The sequence below is a fragment of the Cricetulus griseus genome, chromosome 2 (genome assembly GCF_003668045.3).
Source record: "Cricetulus griseus strain 17A/GY chromosome 2, alternate assembly CriGri-PICRH-1.0, whole genome shotgun sequence".
NCBI classification, from domain to species: domain Eukaryota; kingdom Metazoa; phylum Chordata; class Mammalia; order Rodentia; family Cricetidae; genus Cricetulus; species Cricetulus griseus.
This window is the reverse complement of record NC_048595.1, coordinates 81,614,886-81,641,532: the sequence shown is the minus strand read 5'-3', so window position 1 is coordinate 81,641,532 and position 26,647 is coordinate 81,614,886. Positions and strand designations below refer to the sequence as shown.

The window sequence follows — 26,647 nt, the reverse complement described above, 5'->3', positions numbered from 1 at the left end:
ATGAACCCAACTAAAAATCTAAACAAGAGTGGACAGACTGTCTTAAATGCCCTTCCCTTATAATGAGATTGATGACTACCTTAAATGTCATCCTAGAACCTTCATCCAGTAGCATATGGAAGCAGAAGCAGACATCCACAGCTAAACACTGAGCCAAACTCCTGGAATCCAGTTGTAGAGAGGAAGGAATGATGAGCAAAGGGGTCAAGACCATGCTGGGGAAACTCCACAGAAACAGCTGACCTGACCAAGTGAGAGCACACAGACCCCAGTCTAACAGCTGGGGAATCAGCATAAGACCAAACCAGGCTCCCTGAACATTGGTGTCAGTTAGAAGGCCTGGGCAGTCTATGAGGCCTCTGGCAGTGGAACCAGTATTTATCCCTAGTGCACAAATGGACTTTGGGAGCCCATTCCCCCTAGAGGGATACTCTCTCTCAGCCTAGGGGAGGGGCTAGACCCTGCTCCAAATGATGTGACAGTCTTTAATGATCCCCCATGGAAGGCCTCACCCTCCCTGGGGAGTGAATGGGGATAGAATGGGGGTTTGTGGGGGGCACAGGAGCATAGGAGAGATAGAGAACTGGGATTGATATGTAAAATAAGATTGTTTCTAAATTAAATAAAAATATAATAACAATAAAAAAGAAAAGCCCCCCCCCCAAAAAAAATAATACCTCTGACTTTTTCCAAATTTAATGAGCAGGTAGTTGGTTAAGACACATCAGAGGACTATGACTTGGGACTCTAATTAATAACTGTCTCCACCTTAAGTGAATTCTCTGAGCTGTTAAGAGAGTTATGCTGCCTGGTTAATGTGTGAAAATCTTGTCTTGGATTTAGTTGTCCATTTCATCTACTCCATATCTGATCCATAAGAAAATAGGGTTTTTCACTGAACCTTTCAGGATATATGATAATGGGAGGAATATTGGCTCAACATTTATGATTCTTTTGTACTTCTAGTTTCAGCTATGACTAGCTGTAGTTGTGTAATATCATATAATAGTTTGTGCCCCTTGGAAGCATACAAATCTGGTTTGAATCCTGTATTTGTCATCTATGGTCTTAGATATGTTCTCTCTGCTGGTCTTCTAGAATATAAAATAAAGTAATATCCTCCACATATTATGTTTACAAAGTGTGAATCATTGCACATTTTTATCTAATTAAATGAGGTATATCATTTGTCTAACCCCAGGACATTGATCATTATTCTGCTATCTCGGTTATAAACAGTAGGCTAGCAGGGCGATCAGAAGGCCTGGTTTGCACTGAGCTATTTCAAGAAGCCAGTGATTGAGTCTCTGAAATAGAGTTCTATAGGAAACAACCTGCTTAGAGGAACTGCTTCTATTTCAAAAAAAGTAGTATGATTCAACAAACAAGCTTCAGTACTTGGGATGACAGGGCCTGTTGTTTTATTCATGAAGTGAAAACATTAATTAGAACTTAATTATAATGCCTGGGAGTCATTTAAAATAAAGATCCAGGCAATGATGTGAAATATTTTTAGTATTTTAGTATTTCAATATTTAAAATATAATATGACAAAATGTTCAACGGGGAAAATGATAGGTGTGCCAAAGAGGAAAGTGAAACATATCTGTGACCTGGATAGCTGGTATTGGGAAGAGCTCCTTTTGTGGGTATTTTAGACTTTAAGTTTTTGAGAATTAATATATAGGGTTTATTTGAGTTTAGAGGCATGTAACAGACAGCATATACAATGAAGCATTTTTTGCATCATAGGAGACGTAAGGTGGAAGTTAGAAAATAGCAACAGATGCTAATGAAGGGTAATAGGAGACAGTGATATGATCAGGTTCCTACTTCCAGTAATTCATCAGAGCAGTGGTGTCAGTTGAACTATGGAACTGACAGTAAGAAACAGAAAGGGAATCTTTGCAAACTACAATAATTAGTAAATCTGTTGACGTTGGACAAGGGCAGAAGTTAGTATATAGCAACAGTCATGTGCCAGAGACTGATCTGATGACCAGGTGGGTTGGTGCAGTTATTCCTTGATCTAGGAATTGAGAATATATATTAGGTGTTTAGAAAGAATAGAGACTCCAACCAAGGAGTTCTGAATTGGGACTCAGGCTCTCTAGCTTCTAACTCTGGCTGAATCCAACTCATTCTTCCTCTTCATGTTTAATATACCCACTTCTATCATAGGTACAATGTCCCCAAGGGAACTGTACATACATGCATCATGGTCTCAGAATTGTATAGTCTGATTCAAATGACCAACATCAAATCCAAGAATCTGTGCTTTCAAAAATTTCTAGAATGGCCAACAAGCTTGGAGACCCATGGAACACAACATCTCCGTGGGTTTTATATCTAAAATATCTCTGAATGCACTCTCCCAAAACTCTGTCCTTCATCCTGGTTCTGCAAATGGGACCTGGCACACAGTATGTCTTCCATAGTCACTTCCAGAACGAACTAGTATCCACAGTATATCTCCACTGTTCTTTGCTTCCCTCTTCACTCACCACACAGGTTAGGTTGGCAGAAGAAGCCAAGATAGCTGCCCTGTATAAAGTGGGCTTTGGAGGTGACTCTCTGCTGTGCCTCCTATACTCCCAAGAATATGTGGCTGACCTTTCTCCAAAATATCCTGTAATAAATTTGTAACAGCTTATGGAGATGGAGGGTTGCTTTATATTTCAATGTGGTAGTCTATCATGAATAAAATGTGGCATTCTTAAACTCAAAATTTTAGTAGACAGAAGCAACCCAAGAACTGAGCTTTGTTTTCTTTTTCCTTCCCAGCTCTGCTGGGAGGACACGTTACATACTCTGTCTCTTGGTGTTTCCACAGATCCCACTTCCTGATTCAGATGAGCTCAACAGACCCTGCATGTAGACACATGCAGAGAAATCATCCAATATGTCTGCAAAACACATCAGTGCTTGGCCGTCAACACTGAGGCATTAGGTGTGACTTCTTACAACTTGCAAGCAGCATTAATTGCACTGAGACCTCCAGGCTGGACCAAGAAGGGGATCCACTTACACCACACATGAGGACTCTTGGCTGGAGTTAGACAGTGCTGGCCTTTCCCTTGCTGCAGGGCTATGATCAGTTCTTGGCACCCAGATATAGAAGGGATGTGGAAATCTGGTAGGACTGCAAAGGCCTGGAATAGAAGACTTATGTGCAGAGATGAAAGGCAGCAGGCTTTTTCAGCCTCGAGGGATTGTGGGATGGCTTAATTATAACTTCCCACTGGTTCTTATATCTCTGATGAGGATGAGGTAAAGCTGCTTCTGGAGCCCAAGACATTCTATAACAGACACATCTTGTTTATCTTTCACAATCTCCACTGTGTCTGGGATAGATCTGTGAATGAGAGGTATTTGGGGAAGCTGATTCAGCAACTGTATTCCCACATCTTCTTACTATAGAAAGAGATGAACTGAGATCATTCAAACCTGGGTTTGAATTTCAGATAAAGTGATTAGAATCCTTGGGTAAGGCACTTCAACTTGAGCATTTTAATTTCTTATAAATTAAGTGAAGTTAGAACACTTGCCACATAAGACACTTTTGGGGAATAAGAGATGGAATTACCTTGCACTTCTAGAGGACTTCCTGGTACAGTTTTAAAAATTTGTTGGATGAAGAAATAAATGAAACTTTGGAGTATATTTGAATGAACTATTGCAAACAACTAAGTGGGGTTATTTGAAGCCTTCCCAACAGTGCTGACTTAAAGTCAAGCAGATAAGAAAAGATTGAGGGTTGAAGGGACAAGGTAAATAGGTGATTCATCTCTGCACTTGGAAGAATCTAGCCCTAAAGGTTTGGCAAATTAGTGCTATGGGTAATGTACTCTGTCTCTGTTTCTGTCTCTTTCTCTCTCTCTCTCTCTCTCTCTCTCTCTCTCTCTCTCTCTCTCTCTCTCTGTGTGTGTGGGGGGGTACATGATTTTATGCAAGTCTGCACATGTGTGATACCCTATAGCTACTATCCTGTTGGTAAATTTTGATGTCTCTAGCAATGGCTAATATTTGATTCATCTCTGTGGTTTTCATTCTCTCTTTAATAGTAGACTGGTGCAGGGAACCAACAATGATTAATACCTTCTGTAATCTAAGAAGGGAAAGGAAAAAGACAACCAAGCAAAGACCAAAGAATTTTCCCTTTCTCCTACTTGAATTCTAGTAGAGTCAGATTTTCACGTTAGAACCTTCTGGTAACTATACATTTTGAAATTAATTTATAATGCAATTTATTTATTTAAAAATATTGATCATTGTGAGCAATGATGAAATCTTTTTACTTCTACTATTCTCCCTTCCCCAGAACCAACTAGCAGCAATAATTTGAGGCCCCTAATTCTATATTTATTATTAGATGTAGCCATAGTAACACATATAGTTTCAGGGATTTAAAAAAAATACTTTTATACACTAATCTCTTACTGTGTGTTGTTAAATAAATTTCTTTGCAACACCAGGCATGGTTTCTCTGTTGTTGAGATGATTTTAAGTTTAATTAGAGAGCTGTGGGTTGCTTCCAAGTTATGAGTGCCACTACTACACTCTTAGGGTTATTATGCCATGCTGTTCATTGATGTGGTTTATAGGCATCACAGCTGGATAGGACTGTTGTTTGCTTCCTTTCTTTGGAGTTTTACATGTTGCTTCTAGTATTATGAAAACTAGTCCCGAGGGAGGAAGCATTCATGGTAGTTTCAGATCAAGGGCCTTTGGATTCTAGATCTGAAGTGCATGGTGTCGACAGGTCTCAATCTATACAAAAGAGCTACAGGCAACTAAGAAATTCTGAGAGTGGGAAAATTCATCTTTCCTAGAGGAATGGCATGCCAATTGGTTGTCCAATACCAAATACTGCTGGAAACATGCATACAAGTAACATTATATTGACTGAGTGGGTTATATCAAGAATATGCATGTATATTCATATAAATATGAAATAAAATATATTGATGTAGCAGCAACTAATGAAAAAAAGACTATGAATTTGAAAGAGAGCAAGGAGGTGTATGTGGGAGGTTTTGGATGGAGGAAAGGGAAGGGAAGATGATATAATTTTATTTTAATTTCAAAAATAAAACAAATAAATCTAACAAATGATTTTCTTTTTCTTTAAAGCTCAATATTGTGTTCTTGAGATTTACCTGTAGCTAATTTATCTTGCAATCTCTTCTACTATAATAAATTGGATGAATACATGACGATTTATTTTACCATTCCCTGATGAAGACATAAAATTGGTTCCCATTTTTTTCTCCATTGTAGACAGTGCTAGAGTGGGCAGTCAGTTCCCTTGGCACACATAGGACTTTTCTAGAGTATAATTGTAAGTCATTGGTAGGCACATTTTAAATTTCACCGCCTTCAGACAAATTGTTTTCCCATGTGATTACACTGATCCACACTCCCACCAGCAGAGTCTGGGGTCCAGCTTTCCCAGGGCTTTACCAATAGTTGGCAATGACAGATTCCTTAATTCCTGTCAAATGATTTTGTGTGGAATGTTGGTCCATTGTTTCTCGAGTTGCACTTCTATTATTCTGGTGACGATAATGGTCCTTTCATTTGCTCCTTGGCCCTTCTTCATTGTTTGACTACACCCTTCTTCAACATTTACCTTATGTTGTTTGTTGCCTTCCCTACTCATTAAGGAGCCTAATCTCTGTGGGTCTTCCATATAATAAATATCTTTCCTAAGCCTGTCCTTTTCTTCTATTCAGTAGTTCTATGTTGTGTTTTGTAATGGAGAGCTTTTTATACTGGTGCCATTTTATCAATGATCCCTGTAAATTATTGACTTCCGAAAGAAAAGATGCTATTTTTCTCATAAATATAGTCTCCCCATTTTGAAAACTAATTCTCTGAGAATTTAATACACTGTTTTAAATTTATACCAAAATAAGACACAAACCGATGTGTCCAAATTCCTTGACTTCCCATGGAAAGCCTTACTCTCTCTGAGGAATGGAAGGTGGAGTGGGGTAGGGGGAAGGGGGGAGAGCTGGGGGAGGGGAGGGAGTGGGAACTGGGATTGGTATGTGAAATGATAAAATATTGTTCAGACCTTTTCACTTATTTATAATAAAATCATTCAAAGGTTTTTCTTCTAGGCTTTTGAGAGATACAGCATACCATTTGTAAAAAACTGGGCAGGAGAACATTTTTAATCTTTGTAACTTAAACTTAGTGTTTCTTTCTTTACTCTGGTAACCATTATTCTCTTCTCAACTCCTGTAACATGAAATGTTTTACACAAGCAAGAGATCATGTGGCACTTTTCTTCGTGTGTCTGGCTTATGACAGTTAACACCGTGATCTCCAATGCTGCCCAGCTTGTCATCAATGGTAGCATTTCATTCTTCTCTGCAGCTGAACAGAAGCCCATTTGTGCATATGTGCCATTAATTTGGGTATTAATTTGTTCCTTTGTCTTGGCTGGTTTAAAGAATACAATTTTATTGTAATGTGGGGAATAGCTCTGAAGCACACTGGTTGTCTTTGGTTTGGATGCATGCATAGAGTGAGATTGAAGTGGTGATTTTGACATTTGAGAAACCTCTGCATTGGTTTCCATAACCGTCACATGGTTTCCCATGAACTGCATGCAACTGTTCCCTTGTTTTTTATTAGCTCTTTGTATCTTTTGTGTTTTGATTCATTATTTCATATGCATGTGTGAACAAATATCTGGAGGTCAGAGAACAACTCTTGGGATTTTGGTCTTCTCCTGCCACCTGTGGGATTCAGGGATAGAAATCAGGGCTTCAGGCCTGAGTGCAAGTGTCTCTATCATAAGGATCACATTGATGGCACCATCCTTCATACTGTAGATAGCACCCAGTTTCCCTATTATGAAATGATCTATCATTATTATGTCTATGTTCCTCTAATGAACCTCACAAATGTAAATACACATCTTCACTGTTAAGCAGGCTTGCTCCCCATCCCCATGTATTTGGACTATTGTGCTCCCATGCTAGGAAGCTTGATTCTTTGATACCCATGAGGTCTTGTCTAGTGGTTTTTGCAGTGAGAGAACAAGAGGCTATGACCTGCCTGGGATGCATCTTCATCCTCATCTTTTCTAACAGGCAATGTGCCTAATGTTGTCAGCAAGTTGTAGTTTCCTTGGCTGGGTAGCTATAAAACAGAACACAAAAGATGAGCTGCTTGCTGACTGGTGAATGTTTTTTCTGTTTCTGTAATTTATTTTCTGTCAATTCTCTGTTTTCCTTTGTGATGCTTAATTGAAATCACAGCCTAATGAGGTCTGGTCTATTTCTCCCTTTGGTTCAAGGCTTGATGTTACTGCCAGCATGTCCAAAATGGGAAGAGAGCAACTTCTGGAGAAAAACAAAACTTGACAACAATTAAAGGTCACCAGAAATCTGTTTATGTGATGGGTTCTTTGCTTAGCTTTTAACAGATTAATTTGCCACTAAGCTGATGTTTTCTTCATCAATAATGAGTTTTATGTGACACTCTTGGAACTTCTCTGGGAAAACAAATGCAGACAATGAGTTTAGATATTTGTTGGTTAAAGTTCAGATCTGTGATCTCACCTGAATTTGCTCATGGGAGTATGCTCAGAAAAATTTAAATTGTGCTTTTACATTTCATTTTCTCTTTCCAGCTCAATTTATATACCATGCCTTTATGAATCATCCTCTAATTTCCAAATTGCAATCTTTTTCCATCACTTGGACATTGGTGGCAATTCTATTTGGGCTGTTTCAGTCTTGGCTGTCTGCAAGGAGACACAAGGTGGCTAAAGGAGAGGATGGAATGTCAGACCTGAACAGAAAAGGTTTTCTGTTCTGTGTTATGTGTTTACTGGTTGAGTTTGGCACTCCATGCTTTCCTGTTCTATGAAATTTGATAAGACCAATCTAACTGCTATTAGAATTTAATAAATACTTATGTACATTAAACTTGATGTCCAGAAGTAATCAATAACAATTATATTCCCACTCTTCTTTCTTATTCCTGCTATGGTAATTACAAGTCAAGAACAGTACTGTACAACTATGAGTCTGTCTTTTTATAATCTAAATATCTATCCTAAGACTGTTCATCCAAAATTTCCTTATCATCTCATATTCTTGTTTCTGATACATAGCTCAACCAGTAGACTTTATTAAAGTTAACTGTATGAAATATTGCTTTGTCTCACACAGGAGACTCTTTCAAAAAGTTACCTAATGACATATTTTTAGAACTAAATCTTATTTTATAGACATCTGGGGAGCTCATTATTAAAGTGAATAATGAGTTTAGGCTTTTGGTACTGGGCCTGAGGATGTGGAATTGAGGGTTTGTTAGTTATATTTTAGACCTGATAGTGATCCTTAGTTAAACAAATAAGCAAACATATCATACCACATACTCATACACACATTCACACACATTTACATACACACATGACACACACATACTCACACACATGCATACTCATATACCCACACCACATCACACACACACACACACACACACACACACACACACACACACACACACACACTCTATACATTCACATATATACCACATACACACACCCTCACACACATACATACTCAGACAGACATATGTACTCTCTCACACACAATTATACTTACACAAAACCAAATTACAACAGCAATAACAACAACAACAACAACAACAACAACAACAAAATGAAGTAAATAGTGTTTGCAGAAACTGAGGAACCTCCTGGTAGTTACCATATTAATACTCCCTCTTTCTGAGGGAGGTGCCCAATTCATGTTCATATACATAATAAATACTCTGTACAGTCTTTTGGTGCAACACTATCCACTGACTTAAGTCAGGATTTGAATTAAACTGTTGGATATCAATTTCTTCTTCATAGTACTGGAAGGTGCTATACACATTTCTGGAGAATAAAAGTAATCACCTATCTTACCCAAATATAAACCCTGAGAGCTACAGTAGTAACTGGTATGGAAAGACATTTCCACTTGTACAATAGTGGCAAATCATCAGAGAAGTAACCAACCACTTTCTGATTGGATTTAAGATCCACAGTAATTACTATAGCTGGACAGGTCATAGTCCCTAGGAGAGAGTCTACTGTTAATATTTTGCTAAATGGACCTAGCATTAAGCCAACTTCTCATGGCTTATCATCATTTTGACCATAGATTAATGGATTTCCCAACTTTCATTAGAGAGCCTTCTATGTATTATAGATGCTATATAATACCCACAACTGGTCACAGTGTAGAAAACAGGAAACTGCAGATCTCTCAGCCTTAAAGGCAGCATTCATCAAACACACACACACACACACACACACACACACACACACACACACCACATCCCTTCCTTCCAAGGATAGGGATCATTGTAGAAGAGCACTCAGGAAGAGTATAAAAGCCAGAGATGGCAAATGACTACAAGGTAACAGTGTCTTCTAGATATAGCAGGACAGCAGCACATGTCACCTCATATTGGTTGTGATAGCGTTCACATGACCTGTGCAAGCCAAAGTCAGATCAAATCTGAGTCTAGAGAGGGGAGTTAGGTGTGAAGTATCACTCTTGCCCAACTATGTGTAGTTGGTGGATTCAGGGAAAGGAATAATCAGTTTTCTCTGGGAGTATACCCTGGTAAGTTAACCATGTTCCTGAGAAAGGCTATACATTCAAAAATAATTGGTCCTTACAAAAATTGATTTTTATAAGTTTGCAAACAAGCAAAAGGACACAAAACTGGGTGTGTGGATAATGGGAACAGTCAGAAAAGAGTTGGGAGAGGACAGTGAAAATCATAAAATCACATTGTATGAAATTCTCACAGACTTAGAAAATTACAAAATACTAATTCCAGTAAAATAGTCTTTCTCGGGAACAGAATATTAAATTTAGGCATGTAGTGAAAGATAAGAATTGTGTAGCATTTACATTAGTTTTTTTTTAACAAAACATCTTTTCAGGCATTTTCTTGATGTCTTGTATTTACTTTAGTGAGAACATGGATTTACACCTTTGCTCTGAGGCTAGCTTCTTTGACAGGTTGAAGGCATTTAATACTTTCCCTTTTTTGATGGAAGATGAAACATGGACTGTAGTTGAAACCCACAAAGCTGAGTATTTATTAAATACACTAATTTCTCTTTCATCTAGCAGTCCAAATGTTTCCAGGCATAATCTAATTTCCATTAAAAACTTTCCATGGATCAGGATGGTGGTTCCAAATCTAAAATGCTGAGGGAATCACTTAATGGCCAGTGGTGAGTTCCTATGAGCTCATCCCAGAATTGGAAATGAGTGTTTGGAGAAGACTCATGGGCAGGATCCAAGCCTCCCCAAAATAACTCTGTGGGCTATACTAGGGGATGTGAGGCTGTGCTGGGAGGATGGGTAAGCTTTAGAGAATCTTCTCCCCCTGCCTTTCTCTTTGTATATGCATACATGCACATGCAAGGGTGCAGACAGATACACATGAATGTGAGCACATGGAGACCAGAAGTCTATGCCAGGTGTCTTTCTTAATCATTGTCTTCCTTATTTTCTTAGATAAGGCCTGTCACTGAATCCAATTTCACAGCTACATGCAGACTGGCAGGCCTTGTAGTTTCAGAGAACTGCCTGTCTCCATCTTCCCAACTCTGAGTTTGCAGTTGTATGCATTACACTCAAGGTTTTAGTCAAGGGCTGGGGATCTCAACCTGGGTTTTAATGATTGCATAGTAGGTAATCAATATACCAAGCCATCACTTAAGGCTTTCTAGGTCACTTAAAAATTGTTTTACTGTGTGTGTGTGTGTGTGTGTGTGTGTGTGTGTGTGTGTGTGTGTGTGTATGTGTGAACATTATGCATACAGGAGCCCACAGAGAGCATACTAGATATTGTATGGATGTAAGCTGCTGTGTGAGTGCTGAGAACTGAATCTGGGCCACTTTTAAGAGACGTAAGAACTCTTAACTACTGAGTCACCTCTTCAGCTCCCTGCTCCTCTTTTCTAGGTGACTTTTAAAGGAGTCTATCCTTTGTAAGAATTTGTTGCTATTAAGACCAATGGTTTGAGCAGTCTGCCCCATTCTAGTACTCATGATGCTATAATTATTATTCTAGTCACATACCTAGCAAGCAAATGATATAATTTGTAAATTATCAGGAAAAAGACTTGGGAAAGCTTAGCATGCATTATTGAGTCTGCATCTATACAACTTTAAATTAATATGAATACAATGTGGTTAGGCTGTAGTATTTGACAGTAAATTTAAATAAGGATTTGTCTGATATTAAGTCATAAAGTTAGGGTGAAATATAAGCAAATAATTGTGACATAATATGATGAGTACCATGGTATCTGTTAGTAAATATGAATGACATCTTTAGGAATAACAGAGGAAGAGAGTTGATTAATGAATGGAGTTATTAATTTGTCATAAAACTAATTATAGTGATAATTATGACTGTCACCACATGCACACCCGACATAGTATTATATTCAGTGTAATAATCTTGACATTTGTATGAAGACTTTGATGATAATAAAAAATGAGAAATAAAATATGCTTGAATTTTTTTCTTATTTTCAAGACAGTGTGCAAGGTATAAGAAGATATTGTCTAATTGAATCTCTCAAGTAACTTTATGTGGTCAGTTCTCTTATCACCATACACAAAAGGAAGAGTCCAATGCTAAAGAAATCAAAACATATTCTATTGAATAGGGTTGATAAGACATGGTGAAAGTTGATGGAAGAAATTAGTCTCTGAAAAATGCTTAAATGATCTAGCCTCCTACTCATACACACAAGTGTCCACGTGCCCCACTTCTACAAGACAGTCTCGGGAAATAGCATAAGACTTCTCTGTCACAAATGAGACCTTTGAAGCATTCAAAAGCTGACAGTCCAGTAGTCCCATCATAATAACTATTCTTGTTGTGCACACTCATCTCAGGACCACCAGTGTAAAGGAGTTTTCTAATGCCAAGAAAGTTTACCCAGTGTGACCCTATCTGTAATGAAGAACCACATTTACAGAGCCTTGCACTTTGCTGAAGCTGGTTCCTTCTGAATAGAAAGAGCAAAGGCCAACTTTCTTCCAATTCTTTCCATTCTTTCTCTCTCTTCAATCTTCCTTTATCCTTCCTCTCTCTCTCACCTCCTTTCCTCATCCTTCATTATTTCATTTCTTTTTCTCTCTATTTTGAATTTTAATATTTATTTTCTGTTTCAATTTGATATATTATTCTCATATTTTGATTTTTGAAACTCATGAATACGCAATGAAAAATAATAAATGAGTCTTAATCTCACATATTATACAAAGATTAAGCAGAAACATATCACAGATCCATACACTGAAACTCAAAGTTAAAGAGTTCTAGAAGAGGCCATGACTTGAACAAATTGTAAGGTGTTTTAGAAGAAAATTTATGAATAATATCTTCACTACCTCAATAGAAAAATACCTTAGATGTGATACAAAAGTTATGAATCACATAAGAAAAGAAATTGATGCATCATTTTCAACATATGTATTTTACACAATATATTATTATAAAAATGGAAAAGCTACCGATGGTGAGAAAATACTTGCTTGTATATGGCAGACAAGATTTGAGTCTTTAGAGCATAAGGGATCTTCACAACATAAAGATGAATAGGCCAATAAATTTGTCAGAAAGATGCCATAGGTAATTTTAAAAAGACAGCCAACATCTTTGACAAACTTCCAGAAATGTGTTCAGCATAATTAGACATCATCAAAACACAGACTAAAGCCAGTGAGATGTCCCAGAATCACTATTCTAATGATTATAGATAAAAGACAAACAACAAGCTAATAGTGCTAATGGAAATATATAATATTTTGAAAGTTAGTTTGGCAACAAGACCTATCCAAGACAAGGAACAGAATGAGTAGCCAGACAGCTAGGAGAATAACAAAAGGGATATGTTCCAGAATCTTCCTAAGAAAATGGTTTAAGCAATAACATTAGCTTCTAGAGAAGTCATGTGAGGCAAAGTTGAAAAGTGCACATGTAGCCTGGCAAGAAGGAGGTCAGGGGTCAGTTTTTTCTAGTGTAGCTTCAATGTATATGGTATGAGAGACCCAGATAGAAATATCTAAGTATTGATAAAATAAGATATATTATATAGGTTTCCAGAGAATCTTCTCAGTCAAACAAGAGAATGTGTGAGTCTGAAAAGGATCTGGGTCTTGGACAGAAGATAATACCCTGTCTAGTCTATGTTACCATATTAATGAAATGAAGGCACTCAATGGGGGGATGTAGATGTAATGACATACTTCAGAAGGAGAGAAGGGACAGGATCTAGAGCATGAGGTCTAATTTTTAGTGAAATGAAGAATATTCTTAAACAATCAAGAGAAGGCCTGGTGGGTAAGAGCATTTGCTGGTCTTTTGTTCAGTTCCTAGAACAAGTATCAGGAAGCTTACAACCTCCAATAACTCCAGCTCTCTGGATCCAACACCATTTTCTGGCCTCTGTGGGCCTACACATACCTACTCATGGACACAACACATACATACATATAAGTAAAAATAAATAAATGGCTAAAAATATTATTTATACTCCATCAAGATGAAAGGAAGAAGAAATGGCAAAGATGAAAATATGCATGTGAATTTTATGACAGGGATTTGAGGGGGTTTGATCAAGTTTTCCTTCATTTTCTGAGAGTCGAGGGCAAATGGACCCCAAGGGAGAAGTGGAATTATGACTTTGAGTGAAGAAAAGACAGGTTGACATACATGGCCTCAGACAAGAGGAAAATACCAACCATGAAAGCATAATGGTCCTTTTGAGAATTGTTGTAGACCCATTTAAATATTGAAGACCACGAACTAAGGACTTTCCCAATTCAGAGTGGTTTTTGTTATTCTTCTGCTGCAAATACCTAGCAATTGAAGTACAAGACTGAGAAGGTCACAAGCTCAGTTCACTCACATCTGCAGTTTTAGAAAGGACTTACAATTAGATAATTATAGTACAAGATATATAGGAAATGTAGAGATGTGATCAACATGACAGCTAATGAAAGCTTACCTGGATAATGAAGTATGAGCAGGCTGTTTTGAGCAAAGAGGAGGAAATAGAGGAGTCTGTAAACTAGCACCTCCTAAAAGGTCAATGAAGTGGTTTATTGGAGTTAACTGAATTGTGATAAAATGGCTAAAGTAGAGAGAGGGAGAAAATCATGGATGAGTAAAAGATCAAAGAAACCACAAAAAAAAACAGGATGATAGAAAGATTACTCAGTGCTAAAGTCACCAAGGGTTTCACATATATTTGATAGGTAGAAAGGTGTGGTGTTAAGTTTCTGTCATCTTGACACATGGAAGGGTCATCTTTAAAGAGAAAACCTCAAATGAGAAAATGTCTCCATAAAATTCATCTCTAGGGAAGTCTGTGAGATATTTTCTTGTTTAATAATTGTCAGGCCAGGAAAGGAGGGGAAGGAGAGGGAACAGGGATTAACATGTAAAAGAAGCTTGTTTCTAATTTAAAATTGGTCTAATTACAATTATAAAAATAAAAAATAAATAAAAATAATTGACATGAAAGAGCCCATCTTACTGTGGACAGTGCCATCCCTGGGCAGGTGGTCATGAGTTTTATTTTTTTAAGCAAATTTAAAAAGCCATTGGAAGCAAGCCAGTAAGAAAAACTTTTTCATAGTCTTTGTTTCAGTTCCTGGTTCCAGGATCCTGTCTTGAGTTTCTGTCCTGCCTTCCCCTGATAATGGACTGTATACCATAAGGTGAAATAAACTCTTTCCTACCCAAGCTGTTTTTTTTATTAATTAATTTTTTATTAGTTCAAATTAGGAACAAGCTTGCTTCACATGTCAATCCTTCTCTCTCTCTCTCTCTCTCTCTCTCTCTCTCTCTCTCTCTCTCTCTCTCTCTCTCTGTCTCCCTCCCCTTCCCCCAACCTCCCACCTGTCCCCCACTCCATCCACCCTCCACTCCCCAGGCAGGGTAGGGCCCTAGACGGGGGCTCCCCAAAGTCGAGCACATCATCCTGGACTGGGCCTAAGCCCTCCCCCATGTGTCCAGGGCAAGAGTGCATCCCTTCACATGGGATGGGCTCTCAAAGTCCCTTCTTACACCAGGGAAAAATACTAATCCACTACCAGGGGCCCCCTAGAGTGCAGAGACCTCCACATTGACATCCATGTTCAGGGGTCTGGATCAGTCCTATACTGGCCTCCCAGACAACAGTCTGGGGTTCATGTACTCCCCCTTGTTCAGGCCAGCTGTTTCTGTGGGTTTCACTAGCCTGGTACCAACCCCTTTTATCTTCATTCCTCCCTCTCTGCAACTAGGTTCCAGAGTTCAGTTCAGGGTATATCTGTGGATGTCTGCCTCTGCTTCCATCAGCCACTGGATGAGGGCTCTAGGATGGCATAAAAAGTCATCAGTCTCATTATAGGGGAAGGGCATTTAGGTTATCCTTTCCACCATTGCCTAGATTGTCAGTTCGTGTCATCCTTGAGACAATGTAAAATGTCAAAGATCCCGAGGATCAGAGTCTTTCTGTTATTCTACAAGTTGGTCTCCAAATACACAATGAGTTCTCTTTTCCTTTGTTGACAAGAGTGAAAAGTTTTTAGAAATGAGAGCCTGAAGAAAGCGTTGTAACCCCTTTTTATATTGAGGGGACCCGTTCTGCTTGCTCAGTCTACTCCCGATGAGAGGCTGCATTCTTACAACAGGCAGCACTGTGCAGATGAACAGGGAATGCCTTTTTTTTCCAAGAAGGAAACAAAGATGCTGTGGATATGGAAACTTTACTAAATGTTTGGCTCTTCTCTTGCAGCAGCAGAGCCTTCATGAAACTGAGAGTTAATTTCTTTTCCCTCTTGAAACCCTTTATCTCCCCCAAAGGAAGTGGCCTGCTTGATGGCCACAGTTCTTTTGTGGGAAGTATGGGAGATAGATTAGACCATTAAAACGAAGTTGCTGTGCGGAACCAAACTTAACCCTTGCACATAACTGCTTAAAGCCTGGTCTACTCTCTTCATGATTGTTCTACCTAGGGGCTACTTTTGTGCTTCTGAAAATACTCTCCTAGGTTCTGCTTTCATTTTACTTTGAACCCTGATATTTTGTTCTTTATCTTTTGTTGTTTACAACTTTTATATTTTTCCAGACCTCAAAGTTTTGACATAAATTTTACTTCACCCTTTTGTAAACAACTAGATTCATTTCCCTTTGTAGTGAGTTAGGAGAAGGAACATATCAACATATCTTTTTATCTGTCTTATGAGTACAGAGAAGCCCTAGCAGACTCTCAGGTCAGAGTAAATCATGAGACCATTACAATATGTGTGACTGTAATGAAGGTACTTCATTTCTTCATGCTACAGCTCTCATGAGGGAAGTGGGGATATACTCACTTGCTAGAGCTGGTGTAGAGATGAGAATAATTTATAAGCACAAAATGTTTAAAATAGCACCTCTTGTGTCTTAAGAGCTATAGGCCTCATGGTTATTTATTTAATATGCTGTTCCCTACCATAGGAATGTCCTCTGGAGAGATGAGTGGGGATGAATAAATACTCCTGAGGCAGCTTAGAGCATCAAGACATGGATGCAGAGAGATGTCAGACATCAGTATGTGAGTCTCAGCTTTCTGTGGGTCAGGAACATGATTTATGATGTTTGCTCCATAAGGTGAAAGAATGAGGGCTGAGTGTAAGATGAAACAATCAAGATGGACAGAAGCTGACACCAGCACTATAAAAATGTAGTGAGGTGGCTCATATACATTTCTACTGGACTAGAATTCTCAATATTGATATCTCTCCACTGAATTCTCTTTTCCAATTGTTGCATCAAGGTGTGTATGTAAGTGTGTGTGTAAAAGTACATAGATATTTATAGACTCAAAGAAAAAAGTGTTCTCTGAGTTTGTTCTTTCGGGACTAGAACAGAGGTACCTATTTAGAAACAAGATATTAAGAGCAAAGAATCTCTGGAATTTACAGAATGATAGATCAGGATGCACAGTTGGGTGAGGTGTTAAGCTAATTATTCTGTGATCTCAGATGCAGGGAGACTCTAGCTAATATCTCAACAAATATCTACAATCTATGTTTATAACCAACATTTACAACCACATAGTTTTATAGCTCTCATTAACCAGAAGTCTGAGAATCCAAGTCTGCCACAATGCTCCTGTGATGTGTTATAGAGTGACATGACAGAATCTTTACCGTATATTAAGGTGAGAGTGGTAGGTAGTGGGGGAGAGCTCTATCCATGCTCTGTTATTTTGTACTTTTCCAGATGCAGAAGGATTCAGACTCTATGCTGGTAGAGATTGGTATACAACCACACACAAGGCACATGGAATAGATTATACTGTGTGTGTGTGTGTGTGTGTGTGTGTGTGTGTGTGTGTGTGTGTGTGTAAGAGCATGCACATCTGCATATGGTAGTTAAATGACAACCTCAGATGTCATTTATCAGCTGTTATCTACCTTTTTATGAGGATGAGCTTGTACATCACCAAGGAAACTACGCAATGTCACCCTCAGATGTCATTTCTCAGTTGTTATCTATCTTTTTATGACGATGAGCTTGTACATCACCAAGGAAACTACACTGGTCAGCAAGCTCCAGGCAGGGAACTGTTTGTCTTTGCCTCCCTAATACTGCAATTCAAGCATATACCAGTACACCTAGCTATCTAAAAAATGTATTCTTTGATAATTCCATACACAGTATTTTGATCCTATCCCTTCTTTCTACCCTTTTACTTTTCCCAGACTCTTTTCCTCATGTCCCCCAACAAAACTTTTTAATTAATTGATTTATTGATTTGATTTTCATCTTTGGGAAACTATTTGTTTTGTTCCATGCCTCCTTTTTTTATTGATTCTTTGGGAATTCCACATCATGCACCTCAATCCCACTCTTCTCCCATTCCCTGTGTATCCACCCCTCCCTCTTGCAGTGCCTCTCTGGAAGGAAAGCTAAAAAAGAATAAAAACAAGGTAAAAAGAAATAATTAAGGAAAAAAAGAAAGCACTTTGCTCCTTGTCTTTTCCACCTTTATTCATCTTAGTGACACAGTGAGCTGCACTGTATCATTCAGTATACCCTTTTGTCCAAACAGATTTACTTGCAACTGTCCATTGCAAGTAATGAGTTGTTGGTCAGGTTCAAGGCCTCTGGCTTCATTATACCATCATTACTAGACCCCTACTGACATTCCTTTCAGTTATTCTGCTGTTATCCCAGTCATGAATTTCCTGTGGCTATGGTTCTGCAGGAGCAGTCCCTTCACATACTTCAGAAGGTTATAGATAGGCTGGATGTGAGAATGTGCCTACTCCAAGCCCTGGATCTGTGCCTGGGTCACTACTGAGTTATCAATCCAGGCTTCTGGGGCCACTACTCTCAGGTGATGGGCAGGGCCAGCTTTACCAGGCTAGGGTCATCAGGGTCCATTATCCTGTTGAGGGTCAGCTTTGCAGGAGAGGCTGTGGTGAAGGTCACTCTGGGCTGGTAAGAGTTGGGGCAAGCTCAGCAGGGCCCTCATATTTTAACACATGTTTCAGCACATGGTTTTCTTGGGCCCCTGTGGTAATACAGGCTTTTGAAATCCACAGTCACTTATTCTCTGTACTTTAAGAAGTTGTAGCTATCTGGGTTAACCAGTGTCTAATGCAAAAGGAAGCTTCCCTTTTGAGGACTAAGAGGTACACTAATTTCTAGTATGAAGATAATTATTTAAAAGGAAGTTTAATATTATGTCCAGTTAGCAAAATAATAGTAGTAGGTTTTATTCTAGGATCTATGACCTCCCTGGTCACAAGATCTTGACCAAGTTTACAGTTAACAGGCAATGAGTTTCCTCCTGTGGAGTGGGTCTTTTACCAAATGTGAAAGCTGTTGGTTATACCATAGCCTAAATGCCATTGTTGCACCAATGGTATTGCTAGCCTGGCTGGTCATATTAATAGCTCTCAAGGTTCACAACTGGGCAAGACTGTTGATAGATATTTTCTCCCGTGACAGTTTGCATATCACCTTCTGGAACTATGAAAGCCAGCAGGAAGGAAGTTCGGGGGAATCGAACAGGGTCTGGTGCTTACAAGGTATACACTGTACTGACTAACGACTCTTCCCAGACTGTGTTTGTGTGTGTGTGTGTGTGTGTGTGTGTGTGTGTGTGTGTGTGTGTGATGTCCAAGAGGTAGGCCACATTGTTATTCTAAAGAGGAGGAGACTACACTTTTAGGTATGAATGAAGTGGTAGGGTCTGATAAGCCAGAACTTGATTCTTTTACCTATGAGTCCTTGATTGAAGAACATGATTTCTTATGTAGAATTATATTCCCCTGAAGGAAGAACTTCACAGAACAATTTGAGAACGCCAATGAAGAGCCAGTCTTGTAGAACAATATCAACAGAATGGGGTGTTATTTATTCTCTTGGAAATCCTTCCCAAATACTTTTGATCTTCCATAATTATTAAATGCCTGATAGTATAAACAGGAACAAGTAAGTGAGATTATGTGAGTTTGGGCACTAGAGTCATGTTAACTCCTGTAAATGGTTTACAGTGAATCTTAAGTTCCTCATTTGGAAAAAATTGCTTCATTTATCAAGCCTGCCAAATTCTTACAAAAACACAGAAAGGTGAAGAGGCAGGAGAGATGGGGAAAAAAAGGAAGAAAAATATTCTCTTTGTAGGCATTTGCTTTTGACATTACAATGTCCCTGTGTAAAACAGGGAGCTGAAGCCTTAAACCAGCATGCTTCATAGTCAGGAGGACTTGGAGCTAGTCTGGAGAGGTGAAATCATCACAGAGCTTTCTGTGGGCCAGTGGAAGTGAGGTCTTCTGCCTTATTATTGTCCTTTGAAAGAAGTTTCAGGTGACAAATAAGGAAGTGCCTCCAAAATTTTCTGGCTTTGGGCTCCTGCCCTGGTCATGTTAGGAAAGATGATAGGAAGTGAATATCCCCTTTTCTAATGTGTGAGCAGAGAAGAAAGAGCAACTGGGAACCTTGATGGAGAAACCTTCTGTACACTGTAGATGAAGTTCTATTTCTGTCCTCCTGGGGCTGAAATAGAGAATCTGGGAGAGCCTCACCCAGGACCGACCTGGATAAAGAGTTTCTGTGAAGGGAAGGCCATTTATCAATGGCAGGACCATTTTAGGAAATGATTTAACTACGCCCTCTCTGCTTCTTTTTTAGCAACTTTACATCCAAACCTACATTCCTGCCAAGAGTTTGCACACATGCATACTTGTGCTGACCTGGTGGGTTGTTTTCTTTGGAGGGGTGGGCGTTCTTTGGATTTCCATATGTTTAATTATTATTATTATTTTGCATTTGAGGAACTAGAGAGGAGGAAGGGGGAAGCTTAAAAAAAGAAAACCTTTTACATGGATTTAGGCCAATGTTCCAAAGAGCATGTTGATGAAATAAAGCAGTTCAAGTGAAAACATATTGAGTTTGGAAAAGAAAATTCCCTCCACCCAGTGGCAGTTGGAGCTTCCCTTCTGTGCTACTTCTGACTTCCTGGAGCCACGTTTACTTTACTGAGCAGACTAAATCATTTAATTTGTCAGCTTCTCTTTGCCACCAGCAGTACTCCATCAAGGAACCCTTCCAAGGCAATGGGAAGTCACCAGGGCCTCAGACTGCCTGAGTCACTCACTCCCTGAGGGTCACATGCTGTCAGAGTGAGGTTCTCTGTCCTAATGCAGGGCTTCTCAAGGTCAGAGCAAGGCATTTATCTTTCCATCTACAAAAAGAGGCAATAAGTGTTTGATACTCCAAATAGTGTTTTATTGAATATTGCTTGTGTGTGGCAAGCATGATGCCAGAAGCTTTACATCCATTAATTTATGAATTCTTCTCAACCACATGATAGAGGCAGCTAATATTCCTCTGGATTTACAGATGAGGCTCCTGAGATTCAGAAAAACAAAAAAGCAGTTTGGTTAAAGTTATGGAATAGTACACCATTTCAAAAGCAGGTGGTCTGGCTTGACTTTAAACTTGGCTTTTAATGTTCAGCCCTCTATTTTGGGTATGTTGAAAATTATTACTTGCTCCCACTGAATGCCCACCTCAGTACTGGAGTGTGATCTGCTTGATGAGAACATAGTGGTACATTAGTTGTGTAGAGAGTTTGTGTTCAGAAAGAGCTAAAAGTTCAGAAAGTACACAAGCATGCAGATAAACTCACCAGGACAAAGTCTAGATATACTGCAGAGGAACGAGCTATAGGATCTCCAAAACGAGCAGATAATAGTTGGCTAAGCACTGAAGGTAAACAAGATGCCTATCTAAGACATTAACATAGAGACCAGCAGGGGCAAACACACAGGGATTTGGGTCCGAATGGTGTGCAGAGAAGAAAAAGGAGCCTGGAGCTGAACTAGTGTATCAGTGGGAAAGGAAAATGGTTGAGAATACGAATTGATATCTAATTCTGCAGGGTTTTTAGACATTAAGTAAAATGTTATTCTGATTTCATTTTTGGACAATAAAAGGAGACAGGAAAATTATATGCATGTTTTCTGGGTCAGAAGAATAAACTTGTGGTTGAGCTACCATTTTTTTTTTCTGAATATACAGGACATAGAACTCTGGGAATCTGGAAGAGCATGAAACAAAAGGTCAGAGGAAACAAGGATTTCCCCAGGGCAATTACGCTCCCCCAGCTCCCCACATTACTTGGAGACATGAACACATTTTTGTTGTATCATGTTGCATATTTTTGTAATTCCAGTCCCTAGTCTACCTTAACTCATTTTCATAAGTCAGAGGAAAGAAAATGACCACTTAGTCACAGATAGCTTTATACATGGGACGAAGTTTACGATTATCCATAAAATGACCGACAATTACTGCAGAGTTTTCAGTAGGAAAGTGGCTCTCACCTCTGGTTCTGAATTAGGCAACATGACTTGGAGTTAGATTCAGGGAGAAATGGAGACAAGGGATGACAGGGAGAAGACGCTACTGCTGCCCTTTAGGTTATGCCCAACTACTTTCCTCCTGTTTCAATTTGGTACACTGTTGACTTTATATATAGCAAGGTCTCATGGAAACCTCAATACATACAGTAGCATGGATGAATAAAGGGTTTCTGCACTGCCGATGTATTTTATGGCTATCATTTTGATTCATATTAACACTCAACAATGTCTGACTCAAAGCTTATGCTAAACCAGGAAGCAGATACTGCTTTTCTATGGAGCAGTAGATGAAAGAGGAGATGCATGTTGAGTCACATTCTCTGAGAAATCTAGCTGCATAGGAGAACTGAGGTTTGAATGAAGTCCTCTTGACCACGGAGATGTATTCCTCATACCACTCCTTGCTTTCTAGGTAGCCATTATGGTTCAGGGACACTTTTATGTTTTATGTTGTATTGGCTTCAGAGAATCTTTTTTGCCCGCCCCCATTGATCACATATCTTCTGCTTGGTATATGCAAGAACAAGTAATGACTTCCCTTGTCATAGGTTCAATAATATTTAGGGTCACTGAGTCTTCAGATATATTAAGAAAACTTTGTATTTCACAGATGAAGAAATGCCATGCTTAAGAGGAAGTAAGGAAAAGGTTGGTCTGGGGAAGAAATGTGAGCAAGTCAAATCTCCTTTTAAACATGGTGAATGCCAGGGTAAATCATGGATGGCTGGTACCGTCTTTTTCTTTGGACTCTCGAAGCAGCTTGTGCTTTATCAGTAGAGGATAACATGATAAACAAGTCTGGAATCTAAGGACTCTGGATTGAGTCCTGTAATATATGTAATTACTGGCATATACATTGAAGATATTTATGATCAAAACAGTTGCCTTTCATCTAGATTAGATAAATGAAAACAACATCTGCAATAAATGACTTAAAGAATGCCATTGGCTACTTGGAACTCTTACCTATTTTCCCTTTGCCTTACAGAAACTGTGGAATAATTGGTAGAGCTTGAAACTTTGTGAGATATTTGATTCTAATTTCAAAATCCAAAGGATACAACCTTATCTAAGATCATGCAGTTTTACAGCAGTGTAGACTCTCATCTAAAATCCATTGTCTTCCATATTCTAAACTTGGTAGGAGGTTGCCTCTACTAATTCTTCCTTGTCTTCTACATCTTCTTAGGTAGCATAGAATGGTGAGGAGGATGGTGATGCTGCTGATTCTTGAGATGACAGTGGGTGTTGATCACAACAGTGCTAGAAACAGCAACTGTTCTGTTTCTTAATGTGCCAAATGTAGTGGCCCACAGTATGTAAAAGCAATGTGAACAACATAGATGGACAGAATATCATATTTCACATAAAACAGTAGCACCGGACATTTAATTAAACCTTATGTACTTTCTACATTTACCCCTTAAGTCAGTACTTTCATGTGACTCAACAAAATAGCATAATAGTATATCAGATGCTTTAAATTATGGGGCCAAGGAAGACTTCTCTGAGGATTTGAGATTTAAATGGCAAAGAAGCTGGGTTTATAAGAATCAAGATGGGTAAAAGGGTTAGCTGGAAAGATGGCTCAGCAGTTAAGAACATTGGCTGCTCTTCTTGAGGATGTGTATTCAATTCCCAATAATCATATGACAGCTAACAACCATGTGTAATTCCAGTTCCATGATATTCAATGATCACTTTCTGTATCTGTAGTAAGTGTACATATGTGGTGCATACATATAGGCAAGACATACATATAAGCAAAACACCTGTACAATCTGCTACAAGGACTTTGAGGATGGAATTCCATGAGCAACCAAACACTGGAAGAGGTATGTTAGAGCTGAGGGAGAGGGGTAATATGAGAAAGAGGGGCTTGGTCAGGAAAGCTTGGGTTTGTAAACAAGAACAGAGTTAGAATTTTTAGATTGAATTTTGGCTGGAGCAGAAGAGGAAAACGAGAGATAGGACATGTTTAGTAGGTTTCTCTAGCTTCAAAATACAGGATAGATTATAGTATTTTAAAAGTAAATACAATGAATCAGGTTAAGAGATAATAGTGGCCTACTCTAGAGGGAAAGCAATGAGATGGAGATATAGAGATAATTCTACAGATGTGGAGATTCCTTTTGATTGATTATTGTAGAGATCTTGGAAATGTTCCACAATAGTCACTTTATGTATGCTTTTACTGGAATTTTAGAAAATATTTGCCAACAATTGTTCAGTTTGGAGATTGTGGAAACAGGTTAGAGTATGAATATACTGTGATGCATACTTTGCATATTTGTCATTAAGATTGATTGAAATCATTCTTTCATTTTAGGGAAAGGTTTACACTGGGTGGATGAGAATGTTTGGTAGGAGATTCTTATAGCATCCCTGTTACTCAATGGGCCTGACTTTGGTATAGTGAAAGCTGGAGACCAAATCTTGTACATTCTTCTCCAGAAAATGAAACTGTTTGCAGAAACAGAGATAATTAGACAAAAGTGTCCCAGCTGAAGTGAGCAGAAGAGAAGGGCTATTATGGGCAGATTCTTGGCATAGTTCTTCAGGATACACAGGGTTTGCCCAGTGACCAGGAGAACAGGGGTCACAGAGGAACACAAGCTAGGAATTAATTGACTGATGGGGAGGAAGGCAAGGAGTAGGAGGGGAAAGGGAGATTGGAATCTGGGACAGTGCCCAGGCTGCCTTTGTAGACAAGTTTCCTAACAACACTTTCTCGGGGGAAGTCAAGGACTGATTGAAGCTTAATTCAGATTCTCTGAATGTGCCTTAAGGAGACAGACTAAGAAATAATTTGATGAAATGCACAGGAAGCAAAACTTGGCAAGGGCAAAGTGGCAAATGAGCTAAGAATATGGGGGAAGACCCTGCCAAGATCCCCTTCCTCAGGACCACCCTTGATGTCTCCGGAGAAATCAATCAATTTGACAGGGCAGGATGGCTCCCACAGAAGAGCAATGGGGGACCCCTGTGAAGGTTGGGGGTCTTCCATTTACAGACAGGATATGGGACTCATCAGAGCATTAAGATGGTCATTGAAGGCATGGGATTGGCGCTCAGTGTCTCTCAATAGCCTGTGGGTGACTTGATGGTGCCAAATGTTATGCTCATTCCAGGATGGTGCCCAGGGAATAATAGCCCTGCCCCCTACTTTGTGTGAAGGTCGTGGAACAGGAAATGTGACATGACTTCAATGTCTTTCCACACTGAGAAAATTAACAGTCTTGTAGAATCCACAGAAATCATCAAGTCCACAAGCCCTTCCCACCCTTGCTTTTAAGCAGCTTTCATTCTCTGTGCTTTCTGTCCTTTATAGAAAGGGACATCCTTAGCTGAATATATTCATGCTTGCATGTGGGCAAGCATAGCTTCATTGTCTTTCAGTGGGGTGTACATGAGGTCATCTACCAGGTATTTTACAATTAAATATTGGAAATTATCTGACATATATAAATTCTTTGTTTATGTGTGAGTTATTTATTGCATCTTTAATAAATTTGATAACAAATTATTTTTCATAATTTCTTTTAAATCCATAATGATTTATCTTGTAGATGTCCATACCTCATGCTCTGTCTGTGAAGTAGGTATCACTATTCCTACCACAAAGAGAAGAATCCATGGCTGAAGTCACACAATAGGTTTTGAGAAAGAGAATGACCTGGAATCTCCTAGTCTCCAGATGGCCAGCAACCCCACCCTTGTACACACTGCCTTCATCATCTTTCCATGTTCTGCCATGCCAAGGTGTAAAACAAGACAAACAGGCTGCCCTGACCCCCAAAATGTGGATATAGTATCTGCTCCACATTTCATTTAACTAGGCTAAGGCAATCTCTCATCAAGAAAAAAACAAAACAAAACAAACAAAAAAAAAACATTTCCAGCCTTAATGGTTTCTCTCTCCAACCTTGTACTTGTAGACTAGTATCCAACATTCTCAGTTCTTCCACAACCACTCATATTAAAAAACCTTATTTTATGGCACTGACTATTTCTTTGTTAAATAGCTACCCCACTCTAGCTGTCCTCATCTGGATGGAAAAGTTCTACCCTTCTTTCAAGCTTCTGCAATTTATCTTTGCTTCTAAAGTGAGTTGAACATGCCATCTTTGGTTGCATCTAGCATTTCTATCAGGTACCTTTCATAGCACTTACTGCTGTCTGCTTATAGTAATGCCCAGTCACATGCCTGTCTCTTCCCCTGACCCCAGAGCCTCTGGGAGGAAGGAACTTTCTATCTCCAGCATCCAACAGTATCAGCCACATAATAAAAGATGATCAGAAATATTTGAGCCCTGACCTCACATCACAAGTTATAGAGATATAATTAGTTTTTTCAACAACTGGTCTTAATAACCATTTTCTTACATCCAGAAAGAATTTCACTGCAGTTTCCTTATGGTCTTATATGTAATGATGTTTGTAGTTCTTGTAAGGTAGAATTACAAATGTTGAGATTTGGGTACCCTTGATAACTACCACTTACAAGTCATAGATTAGTCCCACCCATTTTTCTCTTTGCATCCAGATTGCAAGAACATTTTCTGAACATTTGGCCAAGGCCAAGAATGCTAGTTTTAAATAATATCTTAAAGTACGCCACCTCTTTCAAGTACAGAACTTAGATTGGGGGTCCATAAAGTCTGTAGCCAACTGGC

General features: G+C 38.9%; 1 long non-coding RNA gene across 1 annotated transcript in view; it reads left to right on the top strand.

Annotated features, from left to right (window-relative positions):
• The first annotated feature begins 436 nt into the window (after positions 1 to 436).
• The window catches only part of LOC113833974, a 35,833-nt gene continuing 9,622 nt past the window's right edge, over positions 437 to 26,647 (top strand). Inside the window, exon 1 of the long non-coding RNA XR_003482210.2 lies at positions 437 to 2,950. This is a non-coding gene — a long non-coding RNA (uncharacterized LOC113833974). The remainder of the gene's footprint in view (positions 2,951 to 26,647) is intronic.